This window comes from Microcebus murinus, chromosome 2, assembly GCF_040939455.1.
Source record: "Microcebus murinus isolate Inina chromosome 2, M.murinus_Inina_mat1.0, whole genome shotgun sequence".
NCBI classification, from domain to species: Eukaryota; Metazoa; Chordata; class Mammalia; order Primates; family Cheirogaleidae; genus Microcebus; species Microcebus murinus.
Genome location: NC_134105.1, coordinates 52,573,870 through 52,585,140, shown reverse-complemented (window position 1 = coordinate 52,585,140; position 11,271 = coordinate 52,573,870). Strand labels below are relative to the sequence as shown.

Here is an 11,271-nt window from a genome sequence, read left to right as displayed (position 1 = left end):
TTTTTCTATTTTTAGTAGGTCTTGCTCTTGTTCAGGCTGGTCTGGAACTCCTGAGCTCAAGCGATCCTCCCACCTCCACCTCCCAGAGTGCTAGTGGCCTATACTCCTTGAAGTACGAAAATGTCCTTCTTCGGATTTTACTTTCTTTGCTTTCTTATAGAAGGTAGTTTATATATTAAGTAATCTGTATACTTTTTAAATAAAACATTCATTAGGCTCTTTACCTAGTATTTATCTGTAATAGGTTCATGAACTCATTCAGTAACTATCTATTGAATTTAACCGAAAGCAATTAAAGTAGCTAGGAAAGAATCCATTTAAATTGTTTCTTGTGTACATTTTGCCAAATGTTTTTTATTAAAGAGTAAATACTTTGTGTTACATTAATACTGTACTTATTAATTATATGATGTTGGGCAAATCATATAATTTCTATGAGTTCAATTCTGATCATTTCTAAAATTAAAGATAATATATTTTTCATAGATACTAATTAAGGATTAAGGATTAATGAAAGATGAAGGACAAAATAGGAAATATTAAAAATTTTAGCCTTGTATATGGCATGTATTATATGTTCCATAAATATTAACTGAGATAATAATATTCTAGGAGTTTCATATAATATCTATGCTTTATAAATTCTGTTGACTAAAGATTTATGAGTAGGTAATGTTTCTGAACTCAATTCTCCTTTATTTAAGAAGCTAATTTTGCTACTGTGCAAACTTATGAGCTGAAGGCATTATAACAATCTTAGGGAAATCACCACCACCATCTAGATTCTAATTACAAATTCCATACAAATTGTTCTTCTTGAATGTATATGGTTTTAAAAATATGATAGAATCAACTACCTTGCTCTTTTTATTTGCATTTCTTATATTTTAAATTTAGGAAATAAATGGATTCCAGTGTTTTCATGCATTGGCTATGAATAGCAATTTCTAGGCAAATTTTGATTCTTTATAGCTAAAAACACATTTTTTTGCAAAATTTCTGCCATTGCCACTAACATGGTCTTGTAATGATTAATGCTGTTTTCTAAAGCTTTTTATTTATTTTGATACATCAATAAGGTACATTCATGAAATTCTTACCAACATAACTCTTGACTAAAAATTAAACCAATGTTATAGAAATCCCCACCATTCTTAATTAAATACAAGGTGTTTTCTAGTTAGTCATTTTCAGATTATGATTCTGTGGTGTATGAATGGTGTGTCGTGTGTGTGTGTGTGTGTGTGTGTGTGTGTGTGTGTGTGTCCAAGCCTGCTATATAACTTATATAATACAAGGGTGATCTTACAAACCACACGGGTGGTTTCCTAGGCTTGGAAATAAGAATAGATGTATTCCTTTTTATGCCATAAACCATGCAATTAACCTTCTATCAAGCATCCCAATAGAAGCTGTGGACTTCCATTCAGACCTTCAAATTGCATGGGGAAAGTTTTAAGCTTCTTTTTGAAATTCCACATTCCAGGTAAAGTACAAGAGAAGGAAGGAATTAAAGGGAAGAAAAGTCACTGCTCCCCAGTTCTTTTCATTTGATTTTCTCCCTTCTTTAATGTCTCTCTCCTTCCACTCTGCATAATCGGTTTTATACCCCTAAGTATTTGGGGCGCCACTTAGGCTTTTGGTGGCAAATGTATGTGGCGGTCGAGGGGGCAGGGGGCATGGCAATATACGTAACCTTAACATTTGTACCTCCATAGTATGCTGAAATAAAAAAATTTAAAAAAAAGTATGTGGCGGAACCCTTCGGAGGAGAACGCTCCTCTCCAGACCTTCTAAAGATAGGAAAAACTGGGAACCCTGTTTCTACGGACGCAGGACGCGTCGCTAAGGGACTAAAGCGGGGCGGGGTGGGAAGTAACCACCGGCGCCTGACGGGAAGGGAAAGAAGTGGACGCGGTTTGTTTTGGGAGACGGAAGCAACGGAAAAACTGGAAATCAAAATTTGCCCCGAGGTGGGAGGTGAAATAGGAAAAGCATCGTTTTATTAAAGCGGGTTTTGTTTCGTGTTGTCCCGGAAGTGGGCAGCACGTTCTCCCGCGGGATCTGGACGCGAGGGGACGGGGCGGGACGGCGGCGGGAGGCGGGCCGGGCGCGTCCAGGTTCGTGGAGACCCGCTTCGCCTCTTCCACCCTGAATATCAACGAGCTTCCTCAGTTTTGCCCCCAGTCTTGGCTTCCCATTAAAGGAGCGCAGGCACAGAATATTTGAGCTGGGTTTTCCTGTTTTCCTAGTGAGGTGGAGGCGCCGCGGGGAGAGCGAGCTGCGGGAGGGACGGGAGTTGAGGGACGCGCTAAAAGTCGCTTGGTTGATATACTTCCAACCCGCAGCGGGACTGACTCCGGCGGTCATTACGGTGGTGATTACGGTGCTGGTTTGGAGTTGGCCAATCGATTCCTCGAATCATCATCTGATTGTTTGCTCACAATACTCCCCCAATGCATGGACATCACAGTTGTAAAATTCCTTGCCATTTTTCCTTGGAAACTTCCCTTCCAATCTCAATTGGTGACAGGAAATTTTAGTAAAGGTTAAAAAGGAAGAGCTCTCCCTCTCTCTTACAACAGCAAAGAGGGGACGAGAAAATTTATGGCGTGGATCTACGCACACAGGTCAGGTTTATAGTTAGCCTTTGAATAAGCAGTTTTTCAGTTAGTTCTCCCAGTTTGTGGGCTATAATAGTTTACTAGGGCTGCCATAACAGAACAGCACAGACTGGGTGGCTAAACAATAGAAATTTATTTTCTCACAGTTCTGGTGGCTGAAAGGTGGAGATCAAGGTGTGGGCACAGTTGATTTTTTTCAAAGCCCGGTTCTCCGTGACTAGCAGGTGGCTGGCTGCCTTCTCACTGTGTCTTCACAAGGTGTCTTCTATTTGGGTGTTGTCTAATATCCTAATCTCCTCTTCTTATATGACACCAGTCATATTGGACTAAAGCCCACCCTAACAACCCCATTCTTACTCTATCTCTTTAGAGGCTGGCTCCCCAAATTCAGTCACATTCTGAGATACTGGGAGTTATAGGGTTTCTAAGTATAAATTTGTGGGGGAGGGGGGACATAATTTAGCCTATAACATGTGCCATTTATCAACATTTTAGATTTAAAAAGAAAAAAAGTATTCTCTTATGTCTGTACTTGGAAAGTGATGTGGAGAAATTCAGCCAGTTATCTCATTATTAAGTACAAATTAATAATTTAACAATGAGGTGAGTGCTTACTGTGGTCTCAATATAGGGTTTAGCAGACTGTGTTGGCTTCAAGTATAAGATGAGGCCTTGTCTTCAAGGAGTAAATGTTTGAACTGATAAAGCCAATGTTACAATGGAAGTAAATTGTAATTTGTCTCCATTTTCTAGATATTGCTCAGACCTGCTCTTTAGTTTGTGACTTTAGAGATTCTTAGGTTTCCTGAGTTGTTTAGAACTTACTGAAGAAGACTTCTCAGCAGAGCCTATAATGTTGATAGCATTGGGTTTTGTTTGTTTTTTTGGTTTTGTTTTCAGTCCCAAAGATGCTGTTGAAATGAAATAGTGCTCTTAAAAGTTACTTTTTAGCTTGATATTGTTATTTTAGTTATGACTAAGTCTCTGATGTGCTAATATGTTGACCTGTAATCTTTGTTGTGGACAAGCCTTTGCAGTGAGGCCTGTGGATGATTTATTGAGAGATTGGGAATTTATTCTTCCCTAATTGGCAAGGTCTCTATTTCATTGTGTTCTTTTTCAAAAAACTGTCATTACTGAACTAGAAATTAAGAACATAAATCCAAGTTTCCTGTTAAAACAATTTTACTGAGTTTAGATTTGGCAAGAGTCACATTTTGTAATAATTCACTCAACTTTGTATTTCATCTTCCAGTAAATCATTATGAAGTAACATAATTCATTACAGATAAACTGGGATTATTCATCCTTGAAAATTATATTCAGAGACATCCCCAAATTAAATTGTAATTTTCAAATCCCAGTTAAATATAAAATGCTTTGTCTGGTGCTGAGATTTGGAGTTGGGTAAGTCACTTCTGGCTTTAAATGAGTTTTCAACACAGTGAAGAAGAGATTTGTCAAAGATTGACTCTCTTAAGCAGCAAGTATAATAGTATGCGCCAAGTGTTGTAATGAAGAACAAAGTGAAACAGGAGCACACAAGGAAAAGACTGTCACTGTGACAAGGAATGAGAGGATGCCAAGGAAAATTTCATAAAAGAGGTAGCCTTTACACAGGATTTGATAAAGAGTGGGCTTTTGACTGGAAGACATGAGGAGAAAATATTCCAATGGGAAGGAAAAGCATGAAGGAAGGACATACTTGGGTAAAGAGTGGGATGCATCCAGAGAATAAGAGTGGTAGAATATAGTGTGAGAGGAAGGGTTAGGGGGGATAAACTGGAAAGGTGAACTGAGCCGGATCCTGGACTGTCTTTTCTTGAATGGTCTCATATGCCAACTGAAGAGTTTGGGTGTCATTCTGTAGGTAGTGGGGAGCAAGCCAAGGATGGTGAGCTCGAGCTGGACTGGATCAGTGTCCTGTTGAAGAAAGACAGCTCTGATGTCGTTTTGAAAGATGAAGAGGAAAGTTGGGGCAGGCTAATTAGGAAGGGAGTATAGTGCAGTAAACCAGGGGAAGGAAAGTAAAAACCTGAAGGTCTGAAGGAGGATGGTGGTAATGGAAATCAAAGCAAGGATCAGAAAGGTCTTGTCCTCTGTGTCAATGTAGCGCCACTGTTCATGGAATTATGCAAAAAGGCTATTGATCCAATCTAACCCTGAGATTCTATGAATTGAGATTCTATGAATTAAGATTCTATGACCACACAAGAACCGTGTATTCCAGGTGAGAGCATTTCCCCCAACTGTAAGTACATAAGAATGCTTCATATCTATCTATACATATTGAAGAAGTAAGATCATCTTTCTTGTCCCCAGTTGATATATCATTTGAAAGGGGGATAATTAGATCTATTGAACTCAAAACTATTTTTGCTTTTTGATGAGACTTCAGTATGGAGACATAGTAATGCTTCTCAGGATAATCTCCCTAAGTAGTTGTATCTATCCCAGGCCTACACTTGGGTTTTATAGGACAACGAGTTTCTGTTTCTGTTCGTTGAACCCAGAATAAGAATTTAATAGAAAATTCAGAAGTAAATCTATGAGGAAACTAGAGAAGGAAAGGAAACAAGGTAATCAGATGACATTGTACAGAAGATACTGAATTGCTGGATTAAAATAGAAGCTACTGAATTGCTGAATAAATTCTCATTATTTCCCAAGTTCCAAAGCTATTTAGTATAGGTATAACTAAAGAAATATAGTGTGAAAAAAGTGACAGTCAGACATATGGGGATCATTGATGATCACAGGAAAGCAGGCATGGCAGAAAAAAAGGAAATAGTATGCAGATGGAGAGTATGAATTTTGCAGCATTTATAGGAAATCTGCACATCTTGTTCCTAACTGGTAAGTATATCATAACTTATATATGTTTATTTTATTTATCCAACACTTATATGTTACTTACATTTGCACAATTAAACCTCATAACAACCTCACAAAGTAGGTAATTTTATTATTCCTATTTTACATATGAACAACACAGAACAAGGCCACAGGCACACAGCTGGTAAGTGTCAAAGCTAAGGATTCAAACCCAAGCAGTCTGACTCCAGGGATCCTGTTCTTATACAATACACCATGCTGCCCTCCTAAGTTTGAAGGTGGGGGAGAAAGCAATGTTTGCAATATTTGCATTTAATATGAAATCTATTCCTTTAACTTTTGCTTTCCTTCAACTAATTTTCTACTTTTTTTTCTCTCTTTTAATACAATGGTTTGATCTGGAGAAAACTCAACATGACTTTGTCAAAAACTTGTGCATACTCATAAATGTAAATGCAGGCTAAAAGCAGTCATAGCATTTATAGTTGTCTATTTCCTCTATGGCTAGTAGTTATTCATTCAAGTTGTTAGGTATGAGGGATGCAAAGATGAATTAGGCATGGGTCCTGACTTCAAGAAACTCAGAGAGAGGAAATAAGAAAAGTATGTCAAATGTTTTATTAGAGTGTGACAAGTGCTAAGATAGCAGTATACATAAGATGTCATATGAACACAAAAATTTGGTATCTAAATCATAGTCTATTAGGAAAAGCTTCCTAGCAGTGATGTTACATATCTTGAAGGTCTTGAAGGATGACCAGGACTTAAGAATATAGGGAAGAATAGTATTGTAGGTAAAGGGAATAACAAAGTGAATTGACAAATAAAGGAAAATCCAACACATTTTCAGAACCACAGGTTGTTCATTATGATGAGACTATTAAGTATATATGAGCAAGAGGCAGGCAGTGTTAAAGATTTTTATCAGCAGCCAAACCATGAACCCTGCATGATCAAGAAGCTTGGCATTTTTTCTGAAAGCTTCTGGGAGAGGTTAAAGGTTTAAGCATATAGGCATCTGATGGTATTTTTCTTGAAAAAATAATTCAGATGTGAAGGATAGAGTGGATAGAATGGAAGATAGAATGGATCATATGTATGGACATGTATGTATGTATGTATGTATATGTAGGGAGAGACTAAAAGGAACTTTCTAGGACAGTGGGGACCCAATTCTGGTTTTGAGAACAGCTATATCAGAATGACTTTAAAAAATAGATTCCTAGTCTTCACCTCCATAATTTCTGACTTAGAGAGTCTGGGGTAGCAACTGGGAACCTGTTGGAAGGTTTTGAGTTAATTCCACAGTGTAACTAGGATTGAGAACCATTATGACTCCTAGGTGTATGGGCTAGAAGCCTAAGAAATACTAATGTGATAGTAAGCGTTGAAGAGATTTTTGGTTGGAGAATGGAAGGGTGGGGACAAGTTTTAAACTTATACTTGGGCTACCTATGGGAAATATGAGTTGAGCTTGGTATATAGGTTTGGAGAGATTTTATTTTATGCCATTTAGAAATAAATGGTGGTAGATGAAGCCATGGATCTGAGAGTTCATTTTGGAAGAATGTATGCAATAATGAGAAAGATGGCCCTTAGAAACACTAGTATTTAGGGAGTAAGCTAAAGAAGAACACGTTGAAGACACTGACAAGGAATCATCATAGAAGGTAGGAAGATGTGACTATTGTCATAGTAACCAAGAGAGGGGAGAGTTTCCAGAGAAATGAGTGGTCAACATTAGCAAAAGTTATAAAAATTCAAATAAGGTAAGAGCAGAAAAGTGTCCACTAATTTTTAAGATGGTCACTCTAGTGACATAGGAGAGAAGATTTAGTGGAATAGTTTAGAAGGAAGTGAAATTATGGTAGATTAAGAAGGAAAAGGGATGTAAGAAATTAGAACTTTTAAGTATAGACTACCATTAAAAGAAATTTGGCAATAAAGGGAAGAGGAGAGAGAAAATGACAACTACCGTGTTTCCCCGAAAATAAGACCTACCTGTAAAATAAGCCCAAGCAGGATTTTTAAGCATTTGAGCAATATAAGCCCTACCCCGAAAATAAGACCTAGTGATGGGCGTGGCTACGCAGCGTATCTGCACAACCCATGCATTTCATCGCCAAGTGGTAAAAGAAGACGTGCAGCCCTTCTCATCTGCCCCATGAGAGCTCTATTACTTGACATTGGAGCCAATGGTTCTAAAGGAAATAGGGTTGCAAGAAATTCAGAATGGAATTCAGGGTTTGGAGAGTTATGATGATGTTCCAGAAGAAGACGACTTAACTATATTTGAATAAATGTAGATTGCTGTAAAAAAAAAAAAATAACACATCCACTGAAAATAAGCCCTAGGGTGTCTTCTTGAGGAAAAATAAATATAAGAACCTGTCTTATTTTGGGGGAAACACTGTAGTAGGGTCAGGAGAAGTTTTTTCTGTTTTACAAATAGAAGAGAGCATACTAAGGGGAAGAAATTAATGAAGTAAAAAGATGAAGTACAGGAGAACTGGGATAACCACTGGAAGTAATTTCTTTAGGAGACTAAAAGTAATGGAGTTGAGAGTACATTTAGATCTCCAGTGACCAAATGAACAAATAAATCCTTATCATCAAATGATAATGCATGCTCATAGAAATGGGAGTATGAAGTAGGAACACCAATGTGTACATTCAAATTAAAAAGATAAAGAAAGGACTAAAACACAGAAGGTCATATTGAGGAACATTTAATATAATCCTAATGCATTTTGCATTAAGATTAGTTGTTAGTTCGTGCAAAGTTCCAGAAACTCTGCATAGTCTCTTTATCACATTGGACCATATCATAGGTTGGAGGTGGAGTATCTGGATGAAGTAACATGACAGAAAGCATGCTTGGATGGGAAGGCACTATCAGAGAATAAAGGATTTATGCTTAGGGCATTACATGGTGAAGGAAAGAGAGTAGAAAAAAGATGAAAAAAATCAAGTACAAAATATGAGCTTTTGGCATAGGATCTTAAATCCTTGCATTTTCGTGCATTATTGTCTCTGTGTGGTATTAATTGAATAGAAGAAATATAAATTTTTTGAGCTAAAACTTAGTATTGACATTGATGTTTACTAAAAACATTGATGATTGAGTACTTTTTGTGAACCATATAACTTTACACTTAAATGCCACTGGAGGCTGGACGCGGTGGCTCACGCCTATAATCCTAGCACTCTGGGAGGCCGAGGCGGGCGGATTGCTCGAGGTCAGGAGTTCGAAACCAGCCTGAGCAAGAGTGAGACCCTGTCTCTACTATAAATAGAAAGAAATTAATTGGCCAAATAATATATATAGAAAAAATGGGCAGGGCATGGTGGCGCATGCCTGTAGTCCCAGCTACTCGGGAGGCTGAGGCAGCAGGATTGCTTAAGCCCAGGAGTTTGAGGTTGCTGTGAGCTAATCTGATGCCATGGCACTCACTCTAGTCTGGGCAACAAAGCGAGACTCTGTCTCAAAAAAAAAAAAAAAAAAAATGCCACTTTGAATCCATCGAACCAAAATATACTGAATACATGGTCATCTACTCCAATTTTAAAAAGAAATAAACTATGGTGCTCAAAAAATTGTAGTGTTCAACAGGGATCTGGGGGGGGGACCCACATCTTAAGGATGTGATGAGCATTGTAGGGGGGAAAGGATTACCTCTATCCCTTTGTAGGGAGAGGCAAAGAAACACACTGTAACCAAAATGTCTAAAAAAAAAATTTGTTAATGGGAAGTGAACAGGTGGAAGGGGGGAGAAGGGGAAGGGTACTCACTTTCATGGTGGGTGCAGGGCGCACCACTTGGAGATTGGGCACGCTTGAAGCTCTGGCAGAGCAGGGTGGGGGCGGCAGGGGCAAGATATGTAACCCTAACAATATTTGTACCCACAGAATTTGAGATAAAAATAAAATAAAATAAAATAAAAATTAAAAAAAAAGAAATAAAGTAAAGGGACCTTTGGGTTAGTATTTCTGGATTATTGCCTCCACTCTGCCCTAGCTATTTGTATTGCTCTGATAAGGTACTTTGTGATCTTCAGTGTTCTCATCTGAAAATGTATTAAATTAGTCACAAACATCTCCCTAAGCCTCATATGGGCTGCTTGACCCCAGATGAGGTTTTCAGCAACATTAATTAACTAGAAAGTATAAACTGTTATAGCATTGGGACCTAACCAGCTTAGCTGCTATTCCTTCTGTATGATCAACTGCCTGCTAAGTGATATATTAACAATTTTGGATCATTGACCAATTTTTTAATTAAATTTTTTTTTATTTTCATAGATTTAGGAGGTACATGTGCAGATTTGTTACATGGATACATTGCACAGTGGTGAAGTCTTGGATTTTTGTGTAACCTTCACCTGATTAGTGTACATAGTATCCATTAGGTAATTTCTCATCCCATACCCCTCTCCTACCCTCTCACTTTCCACCACTTTGGAGTCTCCAATGTCTTATTCTACTTTCTATGTCCATATGTCCACATTATTTAGCTCCCACTTATAAGTGAGAACATGTGGTATTTGACTTTCTGTTTCTGAATTATTTCACTTAAGATACTGGCCTCCAGTTCCATCCATGTTGCTGCAAAAGACATGATTTCATTCTTTTTTATGGCTCACTAGTATTATTACATGGTGTGTGTGTGCGTGTGTATACATACCACATTTTCTTTATTCAGTCATGAGTTGATGCACACTTAGGCTGATTCTAATATATATCTTAGTTATAGTGAATAGTGCTATCATAAACGTATAAGTGCAGCTATCTTTTTGATAGAATGATTTCTTTTCCTTTGGGTAGATACCCAATAGTGGGATTGCTGCATCATCAAATAGTAGTTCTATTTTTAGTCCTTTGATAAGCCTCCATACTATTTTCCATAGAGGTTATGCTAATTTACACTCCCACCAACAATGTTTAAATGTTCCCTTTTCTCTGCATCCTTCCAACATCTATTGTTTTTTTGACTTTTTAGTAATGGCCATTCTGACTAGTATAAAATGGTATCACATTGTGATTTTAGTTTCTATTTCTCTCATGATTAATGATATTGAACATTTTTTGATATGTTTGTTGGCTATTTGTATGTCTTCTTTTGAAAGCTGTCTGTTCATATCCTTTGCTTACTTTCTAATGGGATTATTTATTTTTTTCTGTTGAGTTGTTTGTGTTCCTTGTAGATTCTGGATATTAGTCCTTTGTCAGATGCATAATTTGCAAATATTTTCTCCTATTCTATAGGTTGTCTATTTACTTTTTTAATTATTTATTTTGCTGTGCAGAAGCTTTTTAGTTTAATTAAGTCCCATTTGTCTATTTTGTTTTTGCTGCATTTGCTTTTGAGGTCTTAGTCATAAATTATTTGCATAGGCCAATGCCTAGAAGACTTTTTCCTAGGTTTTCTTCTAGAGTTGTAATAGTTTCAGGTCTTATATTAAAATCTTTAATCCATCTTGAGTTCATTTTTGTATATGGTGAGAGATAGGGTCCAGTTTCATTCTTCTGCATCTGGCTATCCAATTTCCCCAGCACCATTTATTGAATAGGGAATCCTTACTCCAGTGTACGTTTTTGTAACTTTTGTCACAGAGAAGTTAGTTGTAGGTATGTGGCTTTATTTCTGGGTTCTCTCTTCTGTTCCATTTATCTTCTGATCCATGAGTATAGGATGTTTTTCCATGTGTTTGTGTCATTTATGATTTCTTTCATCAGTGTTTTGTAGTTCTCCTTGTAGAGTTCTTTAACCTCCCTGGTTAAATATATTCCTAGGTTCTTTTCTTTTCTTTTT

The 11,271-nt window shown here is 37.3% G+C and overlaps 1 protein-coding gene across 4 annotated transcripts in view; it reads left to right on the top strand.

Moving 5' to 3' along the window:
* Positions 1-1,890: 1,890 nt before the first annotated feature.
* The window catches only part of C2H1orf141 (chromosome 2 C1orf141 homolog), a 51,944-nt gene continuing 42,563 nt past the window's right edge, over positions 1,891-11,271 (top strand). For 2 of the 4 annotated variants that reach the window (XM_012767224.3, XM_075999226.1), the window contains exon 1: positions 1,891-1,973. The gene's annotated coding sequence lies outside the window, so the exon portion shown is untranslated. Of the gene's footprint in view, positions 1,974-2,036; positions 2,631-4,486; positions 5,481-11,271 lie in introns of those variants that run through there. The other 2 variants (XM_012767217.2, XM_075999223.1) reach the window with 2 other exon arrangements.